Raw genomic sequence first — 19,460 nt, forward strand, 5'->3', positions numbered from 1 at the left:
CTCTCCTTCCAAGCACTAATATAATCCCCCCCTCCTCCACCTCCTGTATCCAGTATACCATTAGCTCACCTCTGACAGGTAAGAGACAGTTAAACTGTCATTTACTGTACAGTATTTCAGTTAAAGTTTCATTTAGTATTCATTTTACAGTTTTATGTAGTAATACATTTTTAATATATTTTATTGTCATTTGGGGTCTGGAACAGATTAATTCATTTATATTATTCTTTACGGGAAAAAATGCTATGATTATTGTCCGTTTTTGCTGCTGAATCGACAACTGGAACGAATTAAATTCGACAACTGAGGTTCCACTGTATCTGACATATGGGAGTTATATATCAACAGGATATGTATTAAGCCTCTGTGTAATCAACTTCCAAACAGCGCTGGTGGGTCTGTAGATGGTGAATTACTAAGGCGAAACACTTGTGGAAGGCTGCAAGTACTTTTGAGCTCTCATCATCAATTTTTTTTTTTATTTTATTTAAAAATTTATATTACAACATAATATATAAATATATAGAAAACCCTCATCCCTTATCAAACAGGTATACAAAATAGAGTTCATAAGCACAGTACACCATATAAACTGTGCAGCATTCTCACAGTCGCTATATACACTTCAAGCTGCCTAGGATGTTCATCATACCTAAGTAAACACCAGGTGAGAGCATTGTGGCCCAATATGTCTTCCTTAAAAATACACCAAAAGACAGGGTTATAATAAATCGTATAACCCTACCTCCTCCACCACAACAGATCCCAAGTAGTCACATAGCTCGATCTATAGCATATGTATTTAGGAACATATTTTATAATACTTTAAACATGATGACAATAAATAAAGTTTCAAAACATCAATACACAGATAATGTAAGTACCATTCAAACATGTATCCTTATACCTGGACTAAACTTTTCCAGTGCATCGTAACTCTCACAGAATGATAATACACGAGGTCCAAAGAACCTTCTAACCCAACCATCCTACATCACATTGATCCATTTTATACAATTCACCAGTAAACTTCCACCACCTTGACCCCCCTTCCCCCGCCAATGCCTTACACTCAAGGCTCCCTAACCATACCATTGCCACTGAGGACGTGCATTACACATTACATAATAATGATGGTATTCATACCAAAGCTATCAATACAAACATAGATATTTAACAAAGTGTCACATAACACTGGAGAACTAACCTTTACACCTTACATCACAATACAACTTGTACCTCAAGTGCCTGGACACACATATGACTGTGCCCTGACCTACACATTACCCGCGCCACACCCTCGTGTGTGGAATCCGCACCCAAGCTGCACTCCATGCACACCAAACACGCTTCATGTGGCTACGGCCAGTGCCACACACAAGATAGTACAAACAATGCATACACCACCATCACCAGCACCAACACCTGTTCCCCCGTCTGGGAGAACCAACCGTTGGACACCACCCCCTTCCACAATGATATACATACTGTACTCCACACATACCTGGACCACACACCTACATGGTCTGCAATACAGAAAACAGTAAATATGACAACACCACACGTAACCTAATCATGTGGTAAAAGCTTACCCTAGTGATAAATATAGATACAATACATTTATAATTCCACCTTAGAAATACAGAGACTCATACAGCATACCACAAGGTACATTATACTAACATGCAACCACATAAGAGGCTCACTGTTGTATAAAAATACAAGAAAACATACATGTTTAAAAGAGAGCTCCATTTTACGCTAACCCAAATCCAGGTTTACACTTCCATCCCCAATTAATACATTACACGAAATGTTCCTGTACACCAAGACACTCACTTACCCCACACACCTCATATCGCACCTTCTCTCACTAAGCTCACCACTCACGCCCGTTCATTCCTCAAGAAGCCAGCTTCATTATTTCCCCTTAAGACTGTACATCCGTAAGTTCCTGACGCGGAAGCTACGATATCCCTCCGAAAATCTGAAATACTCTCTGTCCCCGGTGATGTCCTTATTCCGCCATTGTGTCCCATATTATTATTATAATCAAAAAGAAACTCTAAAACACAAAGGCTATACAGCACTGCAGGGCAGGAAGGAAGCGAGGGTATCAGGTGGCAAAAGGGAGTGGGATGATTACTAGGTTACGGAGAACAGCGGGGCAGTGGACAGTGAAGGGGTAGAGGGCAGCAAGAGATTGAGGTAGAAAGGGCTGAGGGGAGTGCAAAAGGTATCATCATCAGAGTTTGTGGAGTAAATCAGTCATTGTCAAGAAGTCAATGAGAGAGTCAGGATTAAAGAAGGGTCCATCAGCAAGAAGGGAAGGTAAAGAAAGAGTAGTAGAGTGGAGACGACGTTGGAGGTAAATTCTGCGTGCTCGTTGATAGAGAGGGCAGTCTAACAGAATGTGGCTAACCGATACTGGAACTTGACACTTCTCACAGAAAGGAACAGGGCATCTCTCCATGAGATACCCATGAGCAAGATGAGTGTGGCCAATGCGAAGACGGGAGAGGGTAGTTTCCCAACCTCGACACTGATGACAAGAAGATGGCCAGTAACCTATACTCGGTTTAATAGACTGAAGTTTGTTACCGAGCAGAGAAGACCAACGTTGTTACCAATGGGTGTGAAGGTGGGTAGCTACTACAGCAAAATAGTCCATAAATGGAACACCTCTATATGAAACTGGTAGGTCATGTACTGCTGACCGTGCAGCAGTGTCTGCCTGTTCATTGCCCTGTACATCGACATGACCATGGACCCAACAAAACAATATCTTTATGCTTGGTAAAGTTGCGGCATAGCCAAAGTTGGATACAGAGAACTATGGGGCGAGGTGTATCAAATTTTCGTATAGCCTGTAAAGCACTAAGGGAGTCTGAGACAACCAGAAATGATGACACAGGCATAGATGCAATACGGATAAGTGCTGCAATTCAGCAGTAAAAATGTTACCGGAAGATAGTAAATGCCCTTGTACAATGCTGTCTGGAAACATTACTGCGAATCCTACACCATCAGAAGACTTAGAGCCATCTTTGTTCACTGCGATGGCATGAGAATGAGAGTGGAAGTGGTCAAGAAAAAGAGAGCGGGAAGCTACCATAGGCAGTTGGGCTTTTGAGCAAGGGAGTGAGAAAGAACAGACTCAAACAGCTAGAACTTCCCAGGGGGGTAGGGAAAAGTGAGATGCTACATGAACATAGAAAGGTGGCAACAGAAGGGAAGACAAGAGTGAATGTATGCGAAGAGAAGAAGAGAAAAGGGACGGAGCAAACAAGGTCGGCGAACAAATAAAGAATGTCTACTAAAATCGGTGACTATTCTATAAATGGAAGGATTGCGGAGATCATGAGAGCGTACGTGGTAGCGAAGGCAATGAGCATCATGGCGATCAGACAAGGATGGAACATTTGCTTCTGCATAGAGGCTCTCAACAGGGGAAGAGCGAAAAGCACCAAGGGATAAATGTAATCCTTGGTGATGGATGGGGTTAAGGCTACAGAGAGTAGCAGGTGAGGCCGCTGAATAGATCTGGTCACCATAATCGAGTTTCGATAAAATGAGGGTGGAATGTAGGCGAAGGAGAGTTTGACGAACAGCTCACCACAAAAGATGAGCAAGGGTTTTAAGAATTTCAGCCGGCTGTGGCAAGTTGCCTTCAGAGAGGTAATGTGAGGTTTCCAGGATAACCTACAGTCAAAGAGAAGGCCTAGAAACCTGACTGTATCACGTTCAGGGATATGGGAGCCATAGAGGTGCAAAGGATGATCAGAGATGACAGAGTATCTAGTGAAAGTAATTTGGTGAGTTTTGGTACTGGAAAATTTAAACCCATGTGTGGTGGCCTAATTAGAAACATGGTCGACCGCATGCTGGAGAGAAACTGTAATGAGGTGACTGTCAGCGCCTGCACAAGCAATAGCGAAGTCATCAACATAGAGTGATGACCAAATATTGGATGGAAGACTAGGCCAAATCATTTATAGCAAGGAGAAAAAGTGTTGTGCTCAGAACACATCCCTGGGGGACACCTTCAACTTGGATAAAGTCCGGGGAGAGCACATTATTAACCCAAACACGGAAATGTCTGTCAGTTAAAAAGTCCTCAAGGAAGGATGGTAGATTGCCTCGGAAGCCTAAGGAGTGGGCTTGGGGATAAAATATTATTCCTCCACGTGTCATATGCCTTCTCAAGGTCAAAAAATATGACAATAACTGAGTGGTTATTCGCAAAGGCATTACGAACATACGTATCTAAGTGCAGTAAGGGGTCTATGGTAGAACGGCCTTTACGAAAGACATATTGATGAGTGGAGAGACTGTTGTGTGTCCCTAAATACCACTTTAAACATCGATTTACAAGACGTTCCATCACTTTGCAAACTGCACTGGTAAGAGCAATGGGACGATAGTGGGAGGCTTCATGTCCCGTAGTACCCGGTTTGCGGAAAGGGAGAACAATGGCAGATTTCCACAGCTGGGGAAGAACTCCTTGTGACCAAATAAGATTGAAGAGACGTAAGAGGACTGCATGGGCTGACTGATGTAAATGTTGTAACATCCGAATACGAATGTCGTCAGGCCCAGCTGCCAATGATCGGCATACTGAGAGTGTTGCCAGTTCCTGAAGTGTAAAAGGCACATTATACTGTTCTTCTCTGAGAGAAGAGAAGTCCAAGGGTTCTAACTCTCTGGCAGACCTTGAGGAAAGAAACGAGGGGCATAGATGGGGCCCCAAGAAATACTGACCAGATGATTTGCCAATTTCAATGGCAACGTCAAGAGGGTTTGCTATATCAACACCGGCGACCCGTAGAACAGGAGCTGGGCCAGGAGAGTATTTACCACTCAATTTCCTCACTCTTTTCCAGACTGCACTCATAGAGGAAGCAGAGGTGATGGCGAAAGCAATCTCACCAGCAAGTGCGTTTAGCGTTACGGATGATATGGCGAGTGATTGATGGCGAGTGACTGTACGCTTCTGTTTAAAATCAAGAAGTCTCTCAGTGGTTCTATTGTACTGGTACCTGCCCCACGCAGTGCGTTTCAAATGTACAGCACTAGCACAAGCAGGAGACCACCAAGGCACGTACTTCTGAGAATGCCTTCCTGACGTTTGAGGTATAGAATGAGAACCTGCAGTTAAAACTGAGGAAAAGAAGAAGTGTAAAAGCTCTTCGATGGAGGATGAAGAAGGAACCTCACTAAATGTAGTTAGTTGTGAGTAAAGGTCCCAATTTGCATGATCAAATTGCCAGTGTGGGCTACGAAGAGGTGGTAAATATGAAGGAGAAGTAAGAATGATTGGAAAATCATGACTATCATGTAAGTTCGGGAGAACAGACCAGGTGAAGTCTAGTGCGGCAGAGGAAGAGCAGACTGAGAGATCAATGCAAGAGAGATTATGAGTATGAGGATCAAAATGGGTGTGAGTACCTGTATTTAAAACATGGAGGGGGTGGGAAGCAAGAAAAGCCTCCAACTGAATGCCATGGGAATCACAGTGAGACCCCTCAGAGGAAATGATGGGCATTAAAATCGCCAAGTAACAGAAGCGGTGGTAGTGGTAAGGATGAAACAAGAAAGGCAACATCCAGGATAGATAATGCCCGAGAAGGAGAGAGGTACAAAGAACAGAGTGTATACCACCTCAAGTGGATATGGACTGCTGTGTAATGCAGCGAAGTATGAACAAATAGCTGACAGTACTGAATATCAGTGTGTAGAAGAAGGGCACTTTCATTAAAGGTCCCATCAGTAAAAGGATCCAAAGAATACAATAAATTATAGCCTGAGATGGGATAGATAACAGCAGAGTGTAATTTTGATTCTTGTAAGCAAACACCATCAGGGGAAAACCGGGAGAGCAACATCTGAAGCTCACCCCGATTAGTAACCTTGAGGCCGCAGATATTCCACTGTAAACAGGCCATGATTGGCAACCAGGAAAATACCAGGAATCCGCAGGTAAAGGCACTTACAGACTAGAGGGGGTGAGAAAAGTCTACTTGCGGTGGCATCGGAAAACGTTCAAGCAGCGAAGGAATGGAGCGTTGCGAAGAAGGTTGTGGAGATGGAGGGGAGGGAAGAGAAGGAACAGGAGGTGGATCAGTGTCCATGGAAGGTTTAGTCTCTGCAATATATTCTGAAATATCTTCAGGTGTTTCTGAATTCAAAGACGTTGTATGCGAGACAATATTGGAGATAGAAGGAGGAGGGTGAGTAAAGATTGGGACAGTAATGGACTGTACCAAAGTAGGGGGGGGCAAAAGGGTGGAGGGAACTGGAGAAGAAGTGTAGGAGGGGACAGAAGTGGCAGAAATCTGGGAGGTAGCAGAAGAGGAAGAAACTTGGGAGGGGACATGGGAGGAAGGCACAGTGCGAGCAGGAGGGTGAACCTCCACACTTGTAACAGAGCCATTGAGAGGGAAAGAACCAGGTACAGAGACCGGGAAGGTAAAATGAGGAGGTGGAAGAAGGGAAGGAGGGGTTAAAGGAGATTTGATTGGACTTATGAGAAGTAGAGGGCCGATTGGGAGGAGGTGTCGTAGGAGGTCTTGTCGATACCAGGGCTTGTGAGGGAGAACACAAAGTGAGAACAGACTGAGGTGTTGAAGTAGGGATGTCTGAGCCCAGGACAGCAAAAGAATTAGATACAGGAGTGACTATGGGAGGGGCAACCACAGAGGAGGCTGCAGAAGATGGGACCCTAGAAGTGGGGGGACGTTTCGAAACACGAGAATAAGAAACAAGGGGTAGTCTCCCTTGGAGGCAGAGATGAAAAACTGCCATAGCATAAGGGAGACCTTCAGCCTCTTTGAGGCAACGGATTTTTCTCGCTCCTTTAAATAGACATGGCAACGGCGAGAGTATGAAGGGTGAGCCTCATGACAATTAAGGCAAGAGGGAGGTGGACTGCAAGACATATTAGAATGGTCATTGGCACCACAGACTTGGCATTCTGCTATGGATCTGCAATTTTTCGCTGGGTGACCAAATCGCCAGCAGTTTCTACACCGTTGCCATGTAGGAATCACCTTTCCAAATTGTAACCGACATCCTGCTACATAAACAGAGGATGGGAGTTCACGGCTGCCAAAAGTTAAACGAGCCACATTGCAAGGGTTTTGTCTCTGCCTGCAGGCAGGAAGGACATAAGTGTCTACCTTGAGGATTGGGAGATCTTAGAGTTCCAGCTGTTCAAGAATGTCATTGCCACATGTCTGGAAATTCTGTTGGACTATGGTATGGGGCAGAATGACAGTACCACTAGAAGAATTGAGGGAATGATATTTTTGATAGTGACAGGAATAGTATCGATATGTGAAAGAAGAGAAAGATCATGAGCATGGGTAGCATTCTGGACAGTGATGATGCACATACCACTCCTAAGAGCATGAAAAAAAAAATCTCTACCAACATGGCATAGGAACGTCTTGCCAATACTATGGTCAGAAAGATAGGCAATAGAAGAAGTCGGTCATAAAGTAAAGAATTTAGTCCATTGTGCTTTCTGAAACTGAGCGTGGAAAGGGAGTGCACGACATGTTGATTTTTTCTGAGAAGAATGAGAAGGAGGTGAAGTGTCATCATCAGGCAATTGTCGTTGACATTTAGGAGTGAGACTGGCGTTGGTCCAACGTGGAACGGGCTGGCAATTCGAAAATTGCCACACCATAGAGGAAGAGGCCGGAAGATTAGTCAAAGGAGAGCGGAGGTCAGACAAATCGAAGGAGTCAGTCGAAACCCTGGCACCTGAAGCAGGTGATGAAACAACTCCAGCAAGAAGTACAAGGGCAACAGGAGTGTCTGAAGAGTGGTCAAAAACTGAGGCAGGGTCAGAATGGAGTGTGGTATCAAGTAGGGCCCCGGGGGTAGCAGGTTCATTGACTAGGGCTTCCATGGTTAGGTTACTTCTTTCATTTTTTTTTCTTAAAAACAAAAAGAAATTAAAAATAAAAAAAAAGAATAAAAAAGGGGGAACGGGGAGGAATAGTTCCTAGAAGGAATGAAAGGGCAGGAAATCACCCTCTGCATCCAAGAGGACCTCAACACCACAAGTAGTGCAGATGCAGCATGGAACCCATGCCATACCCTACCCTTCATGCCAGTAAACCAGCAATCCAGGATAGCAACCTCACATCTGCCGAGCTACCTCGGTAGACAAAAGAGAGGGCAGCCAGATATCTGCCACAAAGCATACTTCCTTTGGTCACCACCCCCGGAATCCAAAAGGCGGCCTCCAGAGATACACCTGTAGCCTGAAAGACATCCAAAGCCACCCCCCCAGGAGACCGGAGAGGGAATGGGACATCCCCAGGCAATCCAGATTCCACTGCAAACTACACCACTGCCAAGAACCTCAACGATATGGGATTGACCCCCGGTACCCTTCCCCCTACCTAGGAACCAGTGGGCCTGTGGGAAGAATCCCAAAGGCCAAAAAAGAGGAAGGGAATAAGGGAGGGACAGGTGGGAGGAGGAGGAAAGGAAAAAGGGAGGATGGGGAGGATGGGATAGGGAAGGGGGATTGGGGGGTAATTAGGTTTGGTCTGTGAAAGGAGACCAATAGGTCTAATTCCTCAGACCAAGAGCCTCTTCACCACACCAAGGAGGTCCCCTTGAAGAGGTTGCATCCCATAAAATATCGCTGCCAGTGCCCTGATTCGCTCCCTTACCGGCGCATGTCTTAAAATCCATGAATTATACATGAAGTCACCCCCCAGCACCGCCCCCCACATCTAAGCTTAATGCCCTTAAAACACTAATCCTAACCACACCCACCACTCCCTCACTGATTCCAACCTCATACAAAAACATACCACAACACTCCCCACCCTCCTGCACACACAGATTACCCAACACTTCCCCAGACGGCAATATATTCCTCCACTTAGTGGTTCCTTCTTTTGTAATAATTTTTATTTACTCATCTTACCCAAAATCCCACACGATCTTTCCACTTGTGTAGACATGATGATTCTGCAACACATAGTACCTGTTTGAAATGCAACTTCCACCCCAGTCCCACCTTAGGGTGGACAAAGCACCAGACGGTGCCATATTGTCTGTTGCCTAAGTTAGAGATTCGGAGTGGCCAAAAGTATGAGAATATAGAAAACAAATAACAAGGGAAAGTTACCAGAATATGAAAGAATAAAAGGTAGTGCTCTATTCTCTTGGAAGTATGCTACCAACACCTGCTCTTTTAATAGTGGAAGAGATAAAAGTAGCCATAGTCATAGGAGAAGGGAGGAAAATACGAAGTTTGGGTTAGGGCAGGAGGAAACCCAGTGAGAAATAATACAGGATAATTATAACAAGATAAGGGTCCTGATAAGTACTGGCTCTTAGGGTAGCTTGGTCTGAAAATTTAGCAGTAGGCACCTTTTCAGGGGCTTAACTCTCCAAAAAATGATGTTATTTGATGCAATTTAACCTCTGACAAATAAACCTTATATACATGGATCAAAGGAGGAAGTAAAACATACCCAGATGAAACCACTGACAATTTCATAAACACATTGCAAGGGAATATGAATTTGTTAGCACCAAAGGGAAAATGAATTAATGGCAGCAAATACCTAATATTATAGTAGAACCGGCTTACTGATATTAGAACTTCCTCCCTCATAGTTTCCAAGGAACTTCAATGCTTTACCATAATGGGGTTACCTCCCTAGATCTAAGTGCCTTGATACATTCCTTCTTTGGGCTGCAACTGAGACCTTCCAAATCCCAGATTACAAGCCTAGTCTGATCCTCCAGGGCCACTTTTGAAGGTCTCCAGCACCATAACCTCTCGTCAGTATCTCTGGTTGATCCTGCTCTCTCCTTTGTCTCTCTTTGGGGGTGCCTGCATTGGCCCATAAGCTTCTAATTTGGAGGAATCTTTCTTTTTTGTTTTGGGGGGGGGAAGGTGCCTGGTTGTTGCTAAACCCTATAAATCTCCAAGGAAATGACAGTTCTGTAGGACTTTTTTCTTCAGTGCCAAACGAGGGAAAGAATTGAGCATTTAAACATGGCTGACCGGCATCCAAACAGCCGCTACTGCCAGACGTACAACTAGCGAAGTGAAATTCTCATCTTTACTGACGTTCATCTGTTGACAGTAGCATCATATCTGTACCACCATCATATCAGTCTGTACCAGTGCTAACGAGAGGGAAACACAGGAGACATCGTCAAATCAACAGTACAAAACTCCAAGGTTATAGGTCGGATATCCCTCAGTGCCAGTCGTGAGAAAGAAGTGAATAGTTAAACATTCAAGGTTAATGTTTTAGTAGCTGACCTATATTCAGCTGACGAGTGTACAGTGAGAGAATCATAGCAGAAAACGCCAAATATATCTATAAACTCAAGGAAAGTCAGGTTGTAGGTGGCGTTACTCCCCTCAGTGTTTTAAAAATGGCTGAGTCAGCAGAACAGGTCAGGCAGTCAACAACACCACACAACCCCCGATAAATGGAATTGAGGGGGATTTGGAAGGATAAAACCATGGATTAAACCTTTCTGATCTACCAGAATGGAAAGGAGTTAGAAGTTAATTGGGGAAGCCAGACTGTGAAGTGAGATGGAAAGGGGAGTGTGTAATAAGGGGTTAACTGTAAGGGTTTTGTGAAGTTAAGGGAAAAGTGAGCAGTGAAGAGGGTTTTGAAGAGGAAATTTTACTAGTAATTCAGTGGTGATTTCTAAAGCAGATACTAAGTGTACTAGGGACTGGAAAAGAGAAATAAATATTATTGTATATGAGTAAAAGAGCGAAGAGTGAAAATGGCAGGCATTAGGGGGGTACAGGCTGCCATAATTATATTTATATTTCTTCTTCAATTCCATGAAGAAAGAAATCAGTCATGGGGGCTGGAAAAGGTGAATGGAGTAACAGCGCCCTGGACAGTAAAAGCCCAACAGTTGCCATCCTACCAGAAAAGTAAATGTCACTATTGCTGCAAGGTATGGCAACACCGCATACCCAAACAAAAACAGTGGCACACAGCTCTTATTGTAGCGCTCTTAAGTGGTGATATCCAGATTAATCCAGGACCTCAAACTATTGTGCAGAGGCAAAACAGACAGATAAATGACGGCGATAATGACGGTCTAGTAGCTAGGAATGATAACCTTAACTCCATATGTAATGCATACATAGGTCAATGTGAGACAATACAGCCATTATTAACTCAAACACTACCAAACAGGTGCATACACTGTACTAAAGTACGCATGAAAAACAGAAAAGGCACCTTATGTAAAATGTGTAAGGGGTGGGTGCATGATGGATGTATGTACAATTATAGCAACGGTGCCAGAATTCATTTTGTGTGTAACAAATGCACTTTGGCACAGTTACCCTTTAGCAGTGATGACATTGATTTACCTAATTTTAATACAAATGACCCATTGCCATATATTGATGATTATGATTGTTTTATGAAAACAGGCCTTCACTTTATTCATGTCAATGCAAGATCACTTCTTCCTAAATTGGCAGAGATTAAGATTCTAGCTAACAAAATTAGGGCGGCAGTTATAACCATCTCTGAATCTTGGTTGGATGATACGGTGACTGACGACGAGGTCAAAATAGATGGTTACAATATAAAACGCTTAGATAGGAACAGAAAGGGTGGTGGAGTATGTGCCTACATTAGAAATGACTTAGCTTACAACCCAAGACCTGATTTAAATAACAATAAACTGGAGATTCTATGGTTTGAAGTGCTGCTTCCTAAGACCAAACCCATCTTAGTAGGAACTAGTTACGCCCTCCTACCCAGGACCAGTTCTTACAAGACTTTTCCAGAGTCTTGTCCGGAGTTGAAAACAATTGCAAGACAATAATACTGGGCGACTTCAATATCTGTTTTCAGCAGCAAAATAACGGGCTATGCAAAAGGTATAAGCAAATTCTAGGATTAAATAGTTACACTCAACTAATTAATACTCCAACCCGGATCACACAGTTCTCAGCCACCCTAATTGACCACATACTTTGTAACCGTTCTGAGAACATTAGTCAGTAAGGCGTCATTACCACAGGTCTTAGTGATCATTTCGTCATTTACTGCACCAGGAAAATCACTAGGGATAGGATAGGCCTACACAGGACAATAAAAATGAGGTCAACTAGAAACTACAGTAAAGAAACACTGGTAAATAGGCTACACAATTGTGACTGGACAGAGATAACAAGTTGCACGGACGTAAACGATGCCTGGGAAAAATTCAAAACAATGTTCACTACCATCCTTGATTATATTGCACCAGTTAAAGAGGTTAGGATTAAACGAAGAACTGAACCCTGGATGAATACTGAGATATTAGATAATATGAAATTCAGAGACCAGCTGCTAAAAAGATTTAAAGAAAACAGACAGGATATTGCAGCACTAAATGAATTCCAAAGGGTGAGGAACAGAGTACAGAGACTTATAAAAGGAGCAAAGGCAAAGCACTACTGCTCAAAAATTGAAGAGTATAAGCATAACCCCAGAAAGCTCTGGCAACAACTAAAACAGTTGGGGTATAGCTATAAGCCAGTAGATAGGTCTAACATAGTGCTCACTATCGATAATGAGGTATGCCACGAAACATCGAAGGTGGCAAATTGCTTTAATTCATACTACACATCTGTTGCATCAACACTAGTAAGTAAACTACCAGCTGCATCAAATACCTTTAACACAGACTCTGATAAGTTTCAAACATACTATACCAATAAAGGGGTAACCCCAAACAGTTGTCAACTAGTAAGTGTATCTCATGACTTTATTCAAAAAGAACTAAGCAGGTTAAACCCAACTAAGAGCACAGGCCCTGATAACATCCCGTCTAAGTTCCTAAAAGATGGTGCTTCTGAACTGTCAATCCCTATTGCTCACATAATAAATCTATCAATCACCACTAATACCATACCGGAGGGGTTCAAGGAGGCCAGAGTTACTCCTATCTTCAAAAAAAATAGTAGGTCTGATGTAAGCAACTATAGGCCTGTTAGTATACTCAGTATAATATCTAAAATTCTAGAGAGGGCGGTGTATTCTCAAGTAGTTAAGTACCTTAATGACAACAACATTCTCCATAGCTATCAATCGGGCTTTAGAAGATCTTACTCAACCGACACCTCCCTTATTAATCTGATGGATTACCTGAGAACTGAAATGTCAAAGGAGAACCTCATAGGTATGGTAACCTTAGACCTGCAAAAGGCCTTCGATACTGTCAACCACAATATATTATGTAAGAAACTTCAAGCTATCGGTATAGGTTCTGTAGACTGGTTTAAGTCCTACCTTAGCAACAGGAGACAAATAGTCAAAATCAACAAAACAGAATCAGAACCCCTGCCGATAACATGTGGAGTTCCCCAAGGTAGTATTCTGGGTCCCTTGTTATTCTTATGTTATGTCAATGATATGCCTATCAGTGTCAAGTGCAAACTCCTACTGTATGCAGATGACAGTGCTCTGTTAGTGTCAGGTAAAGACCCACAAGATATTGCTAATGTTTTAACACTGGAACTGGAGTCCTGCAGCAAATGGTTAGTAGACAACAAACTATCATTACACCTAGGGAAAACTGAAGCCATTCTCTTTGGCACGAAACATAAACTGAGAAGGGTAAATAATTTTAATGTTCAATGTAATGGGGAGCCCATCACTTTGGTTTCATCAGTAAAATATTTGGGAATCCCCTTTGACCCATGCATGTCAGGAGAATTGATAGGGAACAGTGTAGTAAAGAAAGCGAATGCCAGACTGAAGTTCCTGTATAGACAAGCACAGTGTCTACCTACTGAGGCTCGCAGGACCCATGTCTAGCCCTTATACAATGCCATATGGATTACGCTTGCTCTTCTTGGTACTCTGCCTTGACAAAAAAACTGAAAGATAGACTGCAAATCACCCAGAACAAAATCGTAAGATTCATCCTGGGGCTGGGACCAAGAGAACATGTAGGCCAGGATGAATTACAGCAGTTGGATATGCTGAATGTTGAAGACAGAGTAAAACAACTGAAGCTAAATCATGTTTATAAAATTGCTCACAAACAATGTCCAGAATATCTTGCTGTCAATTTTGTCAAGGTTGGGAACCAGAGCAATCATAGTACTAGGGGGAGAGAGCACAACTTTGTAGTACCCACAGTCATTGGCCAGGCTTCAAACACCTTTTATTGTACAGCAATAAAGGAATGGAACAGACTACCCGCACATGTCAAAGCCAGTCATAGCATGAACCAGTTCAAGAAGAGTGCCAAAAGGTGTCTGATGAATGTAGCTACAGAAAGGGAGGGGAATGATTTTCAATTTTTTAGCTAACATACGTGTAAATTTTACCTTATTCCTAGTAATGACCCTCGTATTGTAGATAGTCTTAATGACCTTGGTGTAGTAAATAGTCTTTTTAGTATGATAATAAGATGTTATCTTCATTGTAGAATAATAAGAAAATATTATAACCTTTATATTATATAGAACGTTACTGCAATCCCCACACTATATATATATAATCTGCCATAATGTACCCCACAGCTCTGATTACACTTTCCTCCCAACCCCCCATGTCGAGATTTAATGCTCTCAATACAGAAATTCCTTGACCTCCTATCCTATATATCACCCTATTTAACCACCCCTTGACACTCCTCAGTCCATCACAAAAATATACTACATGAAAAGCCGACTCCTCCCCACCACATATCCCACACACCCCCCGTCAACGACCCGTCTATCCCGTAGAGCCACACCCGACGGTAAAATGCCGTGCAGAAAACGATACATTACATCCCAAACACGAGGTTGCAACCTCATCCTACTCAACCTATTCCATATACTTCCCCATGCATACATGGGGAAAATTCCCTCTACAGGCACTACAACCCTCCCTGCTAACAATCTACATAACCTACCTATTTTGACCTTTGCCGGCTCTCGATCCCACGCCATAGCCCTCAAAACAGTTTCACACTCATGCAACTCAACTCCTGTATACATCCGTTGCAATCTGTTATGAATCCTGGCCAAACCCCCCCCACCCACACTTTCCCTCATCACCTCCCTTTTAATGAAGACACATTTGACCCTCCGCTTTAAGTCCAGCAATCCCAGCCCCCCCCTTACTTACAGGTAACATTACCACGTCCCTTTTAATCCAATCACAGCTCGAACCCCACAATAATTTGAAAACCTTCCTAAGTATGTTGGTTATTGCTGGCCCAGTTAATGGGAACATGGCTGCCACGTGCCATACTTTGCTATACAGTAAGATATTAATAACAATGGCACGCTGCACAAGGGTCAAATGATAAGGTCGCAATGCACCCAAGCGTCCCTGAATCCTTTCTACCATCCTAATCGAGTTTTCCATGTATGCCACAGTTAGATCGTCTGCATAAATAAGACCACAAATTTTTACGAATTCACCTGCTTCCTCACAACTGCATTACCCCAATCAACCCTACCCGCCCAAGCTCCTAACCCCATAACCACGGATTTATCTGAATTTACCCTCATACCAGTTGCCCCTGTGAACATTTGTACTACCCCATCTAATGTGTCCATTGTCATCCCCTCCCTGATCAGAACAGTTGTATCATCCACATACCCAATTAAAACTGGCCAAACCCTCGCAACCTCACACCCTCGTCCCTCTACGTGACACATACGCTGCTCCACCAATCTATAAAAGGGGTCCTGTACGCACGCAAACAATAATTGTGACATAGGACACCCTTGCCTAAATTCCCTACCCATTACAATCTTCCCACCCAATCGACCATTAATCTGTACCCTTGCTATTGCACCTCCATACAACGCCTCAACCCAACCCACTATTTCTTCCCCAAACTCCTGACCCCTGAGGATGGCTTTCAATGTTTTCTGATCCACTCTATCGTATGCCCCTTGCCAATCGAGCACCACCAAACCTCCCCCCCTTCCCCCCCTTTTGCCTCCACGAAATCCCTAAGTAACCCATGCCCCTCCACCATAGACCTTCCTGGCAAACCAAACTGAGTTTTTGATACTACCCGCCCCACCACACACTTGACCCGATTTCCCAAAAGCTTCGCAAACAATTTGTAATCTGTGCATAACAACGAGATCGCCCGGTAATCCCGAAGTGTATGCTGCCCCTTACCCTTCGGTACCAATACAACGACAGCTGTTGCCTGCTTCTCACCCAGCTCACCTCTCTCCTTCATGCAATTAAATAACCTAACCAAAAAATGCCTCATTAATTCCCAATGCTGCTGATAAAACTCTGCCGGGAGTCCATCAATTCCCAGTGCTTTGCCCTTTCGCATTCCACTTAAAGCCCTCCATATTTCCCCCTCAGTTATTTCCCCACCCAGTGCTTCCCTATCACTGTTACGCAACTGACATACCACACTCCCACACACCTGTTCTAACACCCCATCCTCTACCCCTTCTCGTTTCCAGTACTTCTCATACCACTTATCAGCAAATGCCCCCATTCCTTCCATAGCTTGTATGACCTGCCCCTCCCTGTACCCTCCTATCGACTCATGAACCTTCAACCATGGAATAGTCATTGCATGCTGTCTTTGTTTCTGCCTACGCAATATGCACGATGAAGGTCTATCTCCACATAACACCTCTTCCACCCCCGCCTGTACCCGCATCGCTTGGAACCTCTCACCCTGTACCTCACGCAGCCTCCCTTTAATTGCCTTAATATCATCCATTGGATAAGTGCCTGCCACCGCCCCCCTTGCATAACAACCCCGTAACCTATCCTCCAAATAGTTGGCAAGCCCATATTTTAAAGAATTGATTCATTTCCCTTCCCTTATGTAATATTGCTTAATCCATTCTTTAGCCACACCATCCCACCACATCTCCACATCCTCTACCCCATTTACCTCTGCACGTAACCCCTCCCACAGCGTTCCAAATCCCTCTATCCCTTCCTCATCGCCTAACACACTTGCATTTAACTTCCAATATCCCCTAGATATACCTGCTAGTGACTCCCACCCCACCTGTGCTACTACCGCCCGATGATCCGAATAAGCTACTTCTATTGTACGGAAAAATGTCAACCAAACCCCTTGAGATATATACAGACTATCCAATCTAGCCGCGTAACCCCTTCTTACAAAAGTGTGCTCTACCTCCCACGCCCCTCCTCCAACCGCATCCCACAACTGAATATCCCTCAAAAGATCTCGCAAGGCCACTGACACGTGCCCCGCCCCTTTTGGTTCTATGTCAACCCTCCTAATAACACAGTTCCAGTCCCCACCAACGATGGCCACTGCAGGTAAACCACGTAAGAAGAAAACTAGTTCTTCACATACAAAATCCCTTTTTACTCTCACATTTTCTGCTGGTGCATACACACTTACAAAGGATACCCTCTGCCCCATCCACCACCCATCCACATGCAATACTCCCCCCCTCCCCCTCACTTCTTAGCATCACAAACGGGCTCGCCTCCCTGATCAATGTACCCACACCACCTTTCAGACGTGCAGATGGCAGAGTCATGACCTGAAACCCCTCCACCTCGAGCTCTCTTCCCTCCTTGAAATTGTGTTCTTGCATAAACACTACATCCACCCAATATTTACACAGAAACATTCGAAACCATTTCCTCTTCACACTATTACACAGTCCATTTACGTTCACAGTCATACACCTAAGGCCTCTTTATAGTTTCCAACCCTTCCTCCTCTCTTCATTCATCCCAGGGCCTCCTGCTCCAGAGCCAGCACAAGGCTTCGCACCATCAACCCCCCCCCCCATTTTTGCGATGCCTCTTATCTTGACTACCTCGAGAGTGCTCTTCCTTCCTCCCAGACCTCTGCGCCGGCGTCAGGACATCATCTGAGTCTGACGCCGCCGCTCTCTTCCTCGTGATGCCCTCCATATCCATGTTATCTTCTGAGGTTCCCTCACGATGTACCTCAACCTCCACCACGCCTCGTTCCACAGCACACGGCGACAACTCACGCTTACTAATTGGCCCTTCAACCCTTCTATGGTTTTTATTATTACATTCTACAGGCAACACCGTGCCTCTCACCAGCACAGGAACAACATCCTCTGCAGGCAGCGTCAATGTCCTCAACACTTCCTGAAGCTCTTCCTTGAGAGCCTGCACCTCCTCCTGCACTTGCACTTCTGTACTTTTTCCTTGCCTAGTAACAGATACTTTTATGTCACAGCTTACCTCACACACACCAGTCTCTTCTTTGGAATCCTCCACCTCTTCACTCCACAAGCGCCCAAGCCCATGCTTTCGCTTGGGGCTCTCAACAACAGCTACCACGCTGGTAACTGGTGCTTCACCAGTTTGTGCAGGTGCCCTCCTCAGCTTCACACACGCTGCGGCCATATGGTCGTACGCCCCACATATTCTGCACATACGTCTCTGTCCGGCGTACGATACCATAACTTGCGTCCTGAAGTCCTCCAACACAACGTAAGATGGTATGGGATGTCTCAGAGTCATATTCAGGGAAAAGGTTCCCTCCAGAGGGCCCATGTAAGCACCAGCCATTCACTTGCCCTGTTGTGCCAGATGTACGGTCCCATATGCCTCAAAAACACTCCTGATGTCAGCCTCATCTGCCTCAAATGGGACATTACAAATCTTAACCCACGTAAAGTAGCGAGATACGTCGATCAAACGCACCTTCACAGCTGGAGTAGTGTCAAGACTCACGTCTTGGAATCTCGTCACCAAAGACTTGTACACGGACGTGGAATTCAGTTTGACGAAGATTCGTAAGCCCCATTCAGGGCAACACCATACACCTCATCGTCCTGGATACCATAGGTCTCCCTAATGATTGTTGGGAGTAATACTTGCTCTGAAGAGGGTGAAATCGCCCCACGAAGCAGCTCAATACCGATGGTATTTACGCGCCTCCTCACACTCAGCGCCATGTTGATACAAGGTAGCTCGCCTGAAAACAGCAGAGGGGTGCAGAGCACAACCACGCTCTACTGTGGTCAGGCAGCGAATGAACGGGTGAGAGTGGGGTTTATAGACAGTCTCTCATCCTCGTTTTCTCCCTCTACCCTTTTGAACAGCACTCTAAACCCTGTACACAAGCTATTCACATATGTCTACAGAAGAGCTCAACTCGCCTCTATGAACCTTATTTCTACTCACAATAATAGAAAAAATATTCAGATTAAAAAAAATAACTTTATGTTCTGTATTAGAGATTAACAAAAATTCTAGTGAAAAAATATTGGAACCCACAACAACAGAGCAACAGAATGAGAGGATGATTACACTTCTAATACATTAATTTCCAGCTTTTACAGTACTAAGGATATTTTAAACTCATTTACAGATGCTACAGTAAAAATGTAATAAAAATAAAAATAATAATAATAATAATAATAATAATAATAATAATAATAATAAATAATGATAATACCTTCTCAATTAAACACTTGCCTTGTC

At 43.9% G+C, this 19,460-nt stretch overlaps 1 protein-coding gene across 2 annotated transcripts in view; it reads left to right on the forward strand.

Annotated features, from left to right (window-relative positions):
* LOC128688480 (sacsin) overlaps positions 1-19,460 on the forward strand; it is a 248,249-nt gene that overhangs the window by 163,113 nt on the left and 65,676 nt on the right. The window lies entirely within an intron of this gene.

The sequence above is a fragment of the Cherax quadricarinatus genome, chromosome 1, assembly GCF_038502225.1.
Source record: "Cherax quadricarinatus isolate ZL_2023a chromosome 1, ASM3850222v1, whole genome shotgun sequence".
In the NCBI taxonomy this organism is placed as follows: domain Eukaryota; kingdom Metazoa; phylum Arthropoda; class Malacostraca; order Decapoda; family Parastacidae; genus Cherax; species Cherax quadricarinatus.